We start from the raw sequence: 11,798 nt of genomic DNA on the forward strand, positions 1-11,798 counted from the left end.
AAGAGCCTAGAGCATATAGGAACACTGACAGGCACACACATGCATGCACACACACGCATAGCTGTCATGAAAAATACAGCTATGAAAAAAATTTGCGAACCATAAGGTGTGAATGTCAATTACATTAATGATTCCTTTTGTTGTTCCAATTGACCCAAAAGCTGCAGTGTGAGTCCCTTCAAACCTGTGCCCACATTCTTCTGATATCGCTCTGGGAATCTTTGTGCTCTACCTTGATTTCCAGCTCAACACAATATATCAGACTCATTTTACACAATATATCAGACTCATTTTATTCTTTTTCTGGCCCAACTGAGATTCAGCATTTCTCAAAGGAGGCCTAGTTATTTTATGTGGGAAATCTATATATTGTCAATGTTCATTGCTACTAGGGTGTCACTGCTTCTAAGCCCTTTCAATGGACAGAGCTAGAAATGTTTTTAAAAACATGAATTCATACTGTATTTCCAATTAAAATTTAATATCACAAAGTTTTTCCTTACTTTCTTTGTTTTATTTTAAATCTTACATTAAAATGTTAGTTCCTAATAATTTGCTTTATCCAATGATATTCATTTAAAATTTAAATTACAACACCGCTACTATTATTAACAATAAAACTACTGAGTGAGCTTTAAAATTTATTTTTAGCTCTCATTGCCTTTAGAATATAACCTGATAAATATATTTAATCAGAGGACTCTATTAAGGATTACTTAACACAATATTTTCTGAACATGATATTTTCTCTACAACTTTATGTTATTAATTTGATATAAATTTGGATTTATTTGTTACTGTTTATGCTCAATATTAGGGCTTATTTTTTCTGTCTGATTTAAGTTATTGGGGATTTTATATATGTATGGATGAGGATATATATGTAAATGCACACACACATAGTTCAAAAGTCAAAATTATTTAAAAGATTTCTCAGAGATGTCTTCCTCCCAACTCTAACCCCTTTACTCCATTGCCTGCTACACCCTATAGCTATGTTCTTTTGTTTCTCCCTATTTTCTTTTTCTTATGAAATAATAAGTCCACACGCTTTACTGTTTTACACTTCACCTTGACCTGGAAGAATGCACTGAGAAGGCAGCATCACAAAATGGATGGTCCTGGCCCTGAGTTACACTATGGAGAAGGCCCTGGGCAGCATTGGGCTTTGCATGAGCTTAGCATTCAACTTGTGTTGTGCTCTGCTAGGAGATCTCAGAGTTTGTTACTGCAGTGTAGCCCATCTTATCCTGACCCTTTTCAATTCCCACTGCTACTGATGTTACATTATAAGAGCATTCATCATACAGTGCTTAGCACATCTTCTGCTCCAACCCATTCACTCACATAGTTCATGACTTCTTTTTCCCCTCCATTATCCATTTCCTTATAAGGAAGCACTAAAAATCACAATTAAAATTTTGAATTATCATACCAATTAACCCAATTATTTACTGGAGTCTTCTTATGTAATCAGTGAAATGTATATTGCTTATACTCTCATTCAGTGTAGGCAATAAATTCCTTATGTGGATTTGAACATGTGAAAGGCAAACTTTTTTAGTTGTTCTTTATAATGATCCACTAGCATCTCAGAAGAGCTGATCTTGAAAATATAATTTGCTGATTTATTCAGAACAAGTTAAGCCTACTTAAGAGTATTGACCAAGGTTGGATGTATGCAAGCTTGAAGATTGTTGCTTTCACAGTGCTAAATTGCCCTGCAGGAAATAGGGATAGAATTTGAAAAGGGAAATCTGGAAAAGAAGATTTGGGGGGCTTATGGGTTGAGCACTGAAGCAGGAAAGAAAGGCTGAGTAGACATAGCCACCAGGCCACAGAAACAAAGAGTCTTGGGGAGGAAGAACATCTACTGAAGATGTCTTCATGTGAAATGCTTGATGCAATGTAAACCTACTTCTCTATCTCCCCAATACATTCTTCAATAATTTATGTCTTTCAACAATGGTTTCACACAAAGGGAGTTTTGTTTTGGAAGAGCCCAATGAACAGACCTAGGGGACAGCTGACCTCTGGGTTATAAGCCTAACAGAGTTTACAATATCTATTCATAGAAAAAAAAGCTGTTATATGTTATTGCAAGTTATTGAGTATAGTTCCCTGTGCTATACAGTAAGTCCTTGTTGGTTATCTATTTTATATATAGTAATGTGTATATTTTAAAGAAACTAAAAAAGAATATATGTGTGTACATGTGTATATAACTGAATCACTTTGCTGTACACCTGAAACTAAGACAACATTGTAAATCAACTATATTTCAATAAAAATGTTTTTTTGAAGACAAAAAAAAAAAGGCCTCAAAAAGAAGTCCAAAAGAGAACCTGCAGTTTTTTAAAAGTTGGGGAATTATAGATATTTTTTATTCTTTTTGTGTTATTTTCCTAAACTCTCTTTAATGAGCATGAGTTTTAATAAAACCAGTTGATTTTTAAAAAGCTGTTAATTAATTAAGGAAACCTGAAAGAACACCTATCATCAGCCTGCCATGGGGTGCACACTTGTCTAGGTGGCCCTGCCACCTGCCCTATCCAGACACCACTGGAATCTCTTTGGTAGAGAACAACTTCCAAATACAGTAGACATCTTTTAGTTCTTACTTTTATTAGCTCTTGATGACATGTAATACTGTAGCTCATACCTTTCGTTTGAAATAGTCTTTTCTCCCAGCTTCCTTAAATTTCCTTTATCCATCCCAGTTCCATGCAAGAAAACAGAAATTCTAGGTATTTCTGAAGAAAGAAGCTTTTAATCCAGGGAATTCATTGTTTACCTAAAATCACTGGATGAACCAGAAAAGTAGAAGTCAGGGGGCTTCCACCGGGATGCAGAGTTGAGGAATATCACCGAAACAATGATGTAGTTGAGGTGCAGGGAAGTGTAGCTGCCACACCTGTGTTCCCACAGATGTGCCCTCCCTGCCTGTCTCTCAGCACTTGCAGATCTGGTGACCACACGCCGGACCACTGAGTCCAGTCCCCAGAGCTGCCCCCAACATTCAGGGCCTCACTGCTTGTTTGCCAGCAGTGCCAACAGGAGGAATATGGCCTCTGCCTCCCTGTAGTCATCCATGTCCTGCATCAGTGCATCTAACTGGCAAAAACTGATTGTCATCTGAAACCCTAGTGGCCTGTGCAGCTGGGAAATGTTTTGTTTTGTTTTTACTTTTACCCTTTCAACTTCTCACTCTGGAAGGAGGGTGAAGTGGAGGTAGAGGATGTTAGCGCACTGCATCTACCCAACTCCTATTCATAGGTGTTCTGGTCATTTCTCCAGCCTTGGTTCCTCACAGGCACCTGGGTCTGCATCTCTTGAACCACATACTCATTGGGAGGATCTTTTTCCCTTCTTGTTTTCAACTTCCATCTGTTTGCTAATGAATCTCAGGCCAGCATTGCCAGGCTAGGTCTCTCCCCTGAATGTATCACTTGAAATCCCCACTAGGATGTCTCACAAACTGCTTCGGCTCAATGTGTCAAGAACTAAACAGATCACACACCCTCACCAACACACTTGTTCACTTTCATGACCCATTTCTCCCACTTCACCCACCTCTTGGCTGATATCCCTTGGGTGTCATCTTAACTGTCCCCAAACTGGCAAATCTGAGCAGGTGGTGCTTTTGTATTCTCTGAGGTGTCTGTATCATCTGGGATCTTGAAACTCACGGAGAGCAGGAACAGTCCTGTATTTGACCCACAAGAAACATCTCCTCCAATGAATCTGCTGATGACTCCAAGTTCTGCTCCAAATGAACATCTGCCACTAGGCATTCCCGCATCCATTGAGTGGGATTTTGTCTCCCTGTCATTTAGTTCCTCTGCACTTTGCCCTACCTCCCCTGGAAGATCACTGTGCTCTACACTTTTACCTTCCTTTGGATTGAAAGACAGTCATGGGCAGGTGGTGTCTGACAAATCCCTATGTTTCATGGAGTAAAAAGTCTTAAAATACCCTAAAAGGCAAGAAAATTGCTGACAATCAAAGAACAAAAGATGTATTGATAAACACAAAACTCCTACAGCTTCCTTAAAACTACACTAATCCATGGAATGCCACAGGAGACATTCTTCTGTACCTACTGATGTGCAGAGGAAACACTAGTCTCACTTCTGAAATCGATTTCACCATTTTCCAGTTCAGGTCACTTCAATGGAACTGCCAAAGGATTACTGCATAGCATTGGAACTTTCCATTCAATGAAATCTGTACTAACAGTCAAAGAAACATGAAAAGAAAAATTTTACTATATTTATGTTTATTGCAAAGAGATCAGTTTGGGATTAGTGAAAAATGAAGATTAGTTAAATGCAAGAACCAACAGTTTCTACTGCAAACTCAACATAGTCCTGTCAGTGGGGTTGGCTTTCATTTCTTCCTTACAGCCTTCAAACCAGGGAAGAATATGATTATCTTCATTTTACAGGTAAAGAAAATGGGGCTTTCAAAATCAAAACTACAATGAGATATCATCTCACACCGGTCAGAATGGCCATCATCAAAAAATTTAGAAACAATAAATGCTGGAGAGGATGTGGAGAAAAAGGAACACTCTTGCACTGTTAGGTGGAAATGTAAATTGATACAGCCACTATGGAGAACAGTATGCAGGTTCCTTAAAAAACTACAAATAGAACTACCATATGACCCAGCAATCCCACTACTGGGCACATACCCTGAGAAAACCATAATTCAAAAAAAGTCATGTACCACAATGTTCATTGTAGCTCTATTTACAATAGCCAGGACATAGAAGCAACCTAAGTGTCTATCAACAGATGAATGGATAAAGAAGATGTGGCACAGATATACAATGGAATATTACTCAGCCACAAAAAGAAATGAAATTGAGTTATTTGTAGTGAGGTGATGGACCTAGAGTCTGTCATACAGAGTGAAGTAAGTCAGAAAGAGAAAAACAAATACCGTATGCTAACACATATATATGGAATCTAAGAAAATAAATAAATAAATAAATAAAAGATCATGAAGAACCTAGGGGTAAAAAAAAAAAAGAAAATGGTGCTTTCAGAGGCTAGGTGACTTGTTCAAAATTAACAGTCAGTAAATTGAAGAGTCTGGATTCTAACCCAGGTCTGTCTCATTCTTCACCATTCTGCCGTACTTTAATAACAGACCTGTAATTAGTACAGGATTAAAAGAATGGGGAAATTCTGTGGGGGAGTTCCTCTAATGAGTAGGTAAGAGTGATTTGTAATTATCATATCAAAGGTCTGTAAGTAAATTAGTGCTTCCCTCTGCAGAGGGGGCTTTAAAAATGAGTTGAGTTAGGTTGGGTCTCAGTGCTCAGCCTTCCTGCGAGCAGCATCCAAGCATCCTATAATTCCACACCTTGCTCTCTGAGTCATCATTCCACTTTTGTGAAGGTGAAGATTAATTAGATTTGACTATGTGCATTTCATCAAACCAGAAGAATAAAAAGCATCAAGCACCGCCATTTTTTATAGTGTTAATTTAATTAATTTGGGGTGGTGAAGCTTTGTGACATTAGATTCCCAGCCTCCACCGAACTGCATCAGGGTGGGAGGAGGCCTCCTGACAGGTCTGTTCACACAGATGGGTGTCCTCACTGCATCCTGGCATGGGAGGAGGTCCCTGGTAAGGCAGTGGGTCTCCTGCATTGGAACCCAGTCCCCACAACTCAGAAAGTTACTTATCCCATCCCCATGGCAATTTTTAAATCTGACAAGCAGTAATGACAGAGTCCCTACTTCTTGGGGAACACGAAAGTTGTTAATACTTGCACATAGAATAGTCTTTATAAATTCTACCTACTGCTATTATTGTTAGTAATCCTATACAGGTTGTCAAAAAACATTAATCAGTTGATCTAAGAAAGACTGGAAAATTTTATTCAAGCCAAATTTGAGGATTATAACCCAAGAAGAGCATCTCAGAAAGGTCTGAGAACTGTTCCGCCGTTAGAAGTCAGGACACGGTTTATATAAGTTTTTTGAGACACAGGGCTGTACATCAAATGACATATTTTTGACAGTTTATGTAATCCAGATTTAAGCACCGTCATGGTGGGTCATGTGACCTTTACAAGATCAAGAAGGAATGTTGTCTTTTAAGAAGTTGTCTTATTGATGCTGGGAGAATGTTGCTGTTTATGGCTGAGCAGGTATTCCTGCTGACGGGGAAGGTCTGGTCCATGCATAATGCTGATACACAATGCACAGTTAGGGGAGAGGGGAGGCCAAAGGGCAGAGAAGAATTTTTATGTTTAATTTTTTTTTTGTCTTGCCATAAATATGAATTTTATTTCACAAAGTTTACAATAGATGTTTTGAATTTGAAGATTGCTACGGACCACATGTTTGCGTTCCTCCCAGATTCATATGTTGAAATCCTAATACCCAAGGTGATGGTATTTAGATCATGAAGGTGGAACCTTCATGATGCGATTAATGCCCTTATAAGGAAAGACAGAAAGAAAGTGTGCTTCCTCTCTCTCTCTGCCATGTGGGACACAGTGAGAAGATGGCCATCTGCACATCAGGAAGTGAGCCCTTGCCCAACACCAGAACCACTACACCTTGATCTTGAGCTTCCCAGCCTCCAAAACTGGGAGAAATAAATATTTGCTGTTTAAGCCACCTAGTCTGTGACACTTTGTTGTAGCTGCCAAACTGACTAATACAGGGATGAAGGGCAGGAAGGCAGGGAGGGAGGGGAATGGAAGAACAAGGCATCTAAAAGTCAGTTTTTTTCTGGGAAGATTTTAATTTCACTTGGAAAACTCTACTCTGTAGACCTCGAATGGTTGACTCTGCTGGGTCTCCCAAAAGAACCCTTCTTTTTCCAGGACATGATCAGGGCAACTCGGGTTTGCCAAGGCCATGCCAAGGGGTAGCTCTTCACAATGAGGACAATCCAGGAGCCACTGGAGAAATCTTGATAACGAACTTGTGCTGACCCCTAACGAGTTTCTAAGACCGCTCACACCACCCCTGGAACATTCGCAAGCATCACACTGACCCCACAGCTGTGTAATCTGGGTAACAATAACATTAAGAAAAAACCAACATCCTGGGGATGATGCCAATGATCAGGGCACTGTAATTGCTATAATTAAAAGCAAATCCAACACTGCAGCAAAAGTAGGTTAGCCATCCACTCGGTGTAAACACGTTTCTATTTGTTAGGACTCTGCATGGGTGTGTCACAGTGCGCTGCTGGATATTAAAAGGTAATCTCATCAGTGCAGCCATACCTCAGACAATTTCTGGAACCCTGAATCCCAGAGCATAGTGTATCTTTCATTCCAGTTGTCACTTGACGCTGTCTTTAAGTAAAAACACATTGATCCAAAGACAAGCTCACTCTTTCTTTGTACGGGGACAATTCCTTTTAAATCCAGAGCAAAAAAAGAGTTTACCTTTTTTCTCTAATTGTTTCATCTGCAGAAGTGTCGTACCCTTGAGAACCTTATATTTTCTCATATCTCTTCTGCAGTAAAGGGTATATGACAGATGGTGATGGAAGTCCTGGCAGTGCACATACAAGGTTTATATACAGCAAGTCAATCATGGAAACTGAAGCCAGGACCACCAGTGGACTCTGGGGAAATATGATCTTATTTTAGGTCAACCTTCTGTGACTTCTCTGTCAGGTGGATGGTTTGTGCAATGGTTAGATGTGGGGTCTGTAAACAGACAGAGGGGGTTAGAATCCCAGCTCCATCCCTCTCTACCTAACTAAAGTTGGCCAAGTTCTTTACTCCCCGAAGTCTTGATTTCCTTCTCTATAAAATAAATGCAATAATAATATATTAAATGAGATAATACACACAAAGCCTTTGGTATGTTGCTGTCATCCAATAAATAGAAACAATTCCAGTGATTTACTCATGTTTCCTAGGGGTGTTATATTTCTCTACTTGTAATTTTTTCCTACTTGTGCAAGTCCAGCCCAGTGTGAGTTTCAGGAACAGGAAAAGCCATTCTGCTTGAGATAAGGAAAAAAAACTTCTTCACCAGCACCACTGACATGAGGTAATGAGGAAATGAAAACCAAAGTGGAGTTGTTGCCTTACCAGCAAACAGCCCACATGGCAATGGCACCCATGCACCTCCCAGAGGTTCAGACACAACCAAGTGACCAGTAACAACCAATTCGACCTCTCTGCCTTCTTGTTTTGTGAAGATGTTTTTGTTGTAAAGTGAGTTCCTTCTGGAGGAGTAAGTTACTCTTTTGTGAGTGTCGAATGCCACCTTTCCCTTTCTGTGAAGCTTCTTGCCTTTGGTTTTCTTTTTTTTTTTTAAACATCTTTATTGGGGTATAATTACTTTACAATGGTGTGTTAGTTTCTGCTTTATAACAAAGCGAATCAGTTATATGTACACATATATCCCCATATCCCCTCCCTCTTGCATCTCTCCCCTACCCTCCCTATCCCACCCCTCACAAAACACTGAGCTGATCTCCTAGTGCTATGCGGCTGTTTCCCACAAGCTATCTGTTTTAAATTTGGCAGTGTATATATGTCAATGTCACTCTCTCACTTCGTCCCAGCTTACGCTTCCCCCTCCCTGTGTCCTCAAGTCCATTCTCTATGTCTGTGTCTTTATTCCTGTCCTGCCCCTAGGTTCTTCAGAACAATTTTTATTTTTTGGTTTCCATATATATGTGTTAGCATATGGTATTTGTTTTTCTATTTCTGACTTACTTCACTCTGTATGACAGACTCTAGGTCCATCACCTCACTACAAATAACTCAATTTCATTTCTTTTTGTGGCTGAGTAATATTCCATTGTATATCTGTGCCACATCTTCTTTATCCATTCATCTGTTGATAGACACTTAGGTTGCTTCCATGTCCTGGCTATTGTAAATAGAGCTACAATGAACATTGTGGTACATGACTCTTTTTGAATTATGGTTTTCTCAGGGTATATGCCCAATAGTGGGATTACTGGGTCATATAGTAGTTCTATGTTTAGTTTTTTAAGGAACCGGCATACTGTTCTCCATAGTGGCTGTATCAATTTACATTCCCACCAACAGTGTAAGAGGGTTCTCTTTTCTCCACACCCTCTCCAGCATTTATTGTTTGTAGACTTTTTGATGATGGCCATTCTGATGGGTGTGAGGTGATACCTCATTGTAGTTTTGATTTGCTTTTCTCTAATAATTAGAGATGTTGAGCATCTTTTCATGTGCCTATTGGCCATCTGTATGTCTTCTTTGGAGAAGTCTATTTAGGTCTTCCACCCATTTTTTGATTGGGTCCTTTGTTTTTATGATAGCTGCATGCGCTGCTTGTAAGTTTTGGAGATTAATCCTTTGTCACGTGCTTCATTTTCAAATATTTTCTCCCATTCTGAGGGTTGCCTTTTCGTCTTGTTTATGGTTTCTTTTGCTGTGCAAAAGATTTTCAGTTTCATTAGGTCCCATTGGTTTATTTTTTTCTTATTTCCATTTCTCTAGGAGGTGGATCAAAAAGGATCTGTGATTTATGTCATAGAGTGTTCTGTCTATCTTTTCTTCTAAGAGTTTTATAGTGTCTATCCTTACATTTAGATCTTTAACCCATTTTGATTTTATTTTTGTGTATGGTGTTAGGAAGTGTTCTAATTTCATTCTTTTACATGTAGCTGTCCAGTTTTCCCTGCACCACTTTTTGAAGAGGCTGTCTTTTCTCCATTGTATATTCTTGCCTCCTTTATTAAAAATAAGGTGACCATATGTGTGTGGGTTTACCGCTGGGCTTTCTATCCTGTTCCATTGATCTATATTTCTGCTTTTTGTGCCAGTACTATACCATCTTGATTACTGTAGCTTTGTAATATAGTTTGAAGTCCAGGAGCCTGATTCCTTCAGCTCTGTTTTTCTTTCTCAAGATTGCTTCGGCTATTAGGGGTCTTTTGTGTTTCCATACAAACTGTGAATTTTTTTGTTCTAGTTCTGTGAAAAATGCCATTGGTAGTTTGATAGGGATTGCATTGAATCTGTAGATTGCTTTAGGTAGCATAGTCACTTTCACATTGTTGATTCTTCCAATCCAAGAACATGGTATATCTCTCCATCTGTTTGTATCATCTTTAATTTCTTTCATCAGTGTCTTATAATTTTCGACATACAGGTCTTTTGCCTCCTTAGGTAGGTTTATTCCTAGGTATTTTGTTCTTTTGGTTGCAATGGTAAATGGGAGTGTTTCCTTAATTTCTCTTTCAGATTTTTCATCATTAGTGTATAGGAATGCATGAAATTTCTGTGCATTAATTTTGTATCCTGCTGCTTTACCAAATTCATTGATTAGCTCTAGTAGTTTTCTGGTAGCATCTTTCGGATTCTCTATGTATAGTATCATGTCATCTGCAAACAGTGACAGCTTTACTTCTTCTTTTCTGATTTGTATTCATTTTATTTCTATTTTTTTCTCTGATTGCTCTGGCTAAACTTCCAAAACTATGTTGAATAATAGTGGTGAGAGTGGACAACCTTGTCTTGTTCCTGATCTTAGAGGAAATGGTTTCAGGTTTTCACCATTGAGAATGATGTTGGCTGTGGGTTTGTCATATATGGCCTTTATTATGTTGAGGTAAGTTCCCTCTATGCCAACTTTCTAGATGGTTTTTATCATAAATCGGTGTTGAATTTTGTCGAAAGCTTTTTCTGCATCTTGAGGTGATCATATGGTGTTTATACCTCAACTTGTTAATATGGTTTATCACATTGATTGATTTGTGTATATTGAAGAATCCTTGCATTCCTGAGATAAACCCCACTTGATCATGGTGTATGATCCTTTAAATGTGTTGTTGGATTCTGTTTGCTAGTATTTTGTTAAGGATTTTTGCATCTATGTTCATCAGTGATATTGGTCTGTAGTTTTCTTTCTTTGTGACATCTTTGTCTGATTTTGGTATCCGGATGATGGTGGCCTCATAGAATGAGTTTGGGAGTGTTCCTCCCTCTGCTATATTTTGGAAGAATTTGAGAAGGATAGGTTTTAGCTCTTCTCTAAATGTTTGATAGAATTCGCCTATGAAGCCATCTGGTCCTGGGCTTTTGTTTGTTGGAAGCTTTTTAATCATAGTCTCAATTTCAGTACTTGTGATTGGTCTGTTTATATTTTCTATTTCTTCCCAGTTCAGTCTCGGAAGCTTGTGCTTTTCTAAGAATTTGTCCATTCCTTCCAGGTTGTCCATTTTATTGGCATATAGGTGCTTGTAGTAATCTCTCATGTTCCTCTGTATTTCTGCAGTGTCAGTTGTTACATCTCCTTTTTCATTTCTAATTCTATTGATTTGAGTCTTCTCCCTTTTTTCTTGATGAGTCTGGCCAATGGTTTATCAATATTATTTTTCTCCTCAAAGAACCAGCTTTTAGTTTTATTGATCTTTGCTATCATTTCCTTCACTTCTTTTTCATTTGTTTTTGATCTGATCTTTATGATTTCTTTCCTTCTGCTAACTTTAGGGGATTTTTGCCCTTCTTTCTCTAATTCCTTTCGGTGTAAGGTTAGGTTGTTTATTTGAGATGTTTCTTGTTTCTTGAGGTAGTATTGTATTGCTATAAACTTCCCTCTTAGAACTGCTTTCGCTGCATCACATAGGTTTTGGGTCACCGTGTTTTCATTGTCATTTGTTTCTAGGTATTTTTTGATTTCCTCTTTGATTTCTTCAGTGATCTCTTGGTTATTTAGTAGTTTATAGTTTAGCTTCCATGTGTTTGTATTTTTTAGAGACTTTTTTTCCTATAATTGATAACTAGTCTCATAGTGTTGTGGTTGCAAAAGTTACTTGAT

Source organism: Stenella coeruleoalba (genome assembly GCF_951394435.1).
Source record: "Stenella coeruleoalba genome assembly, chromosome: 2".
Lineage (NCBI taxonomy): Eukaryota > Metazoa > Chordata > Mammalia > Artiodactyla > Delphinidae > Stenella > Stenella coeruleoalba.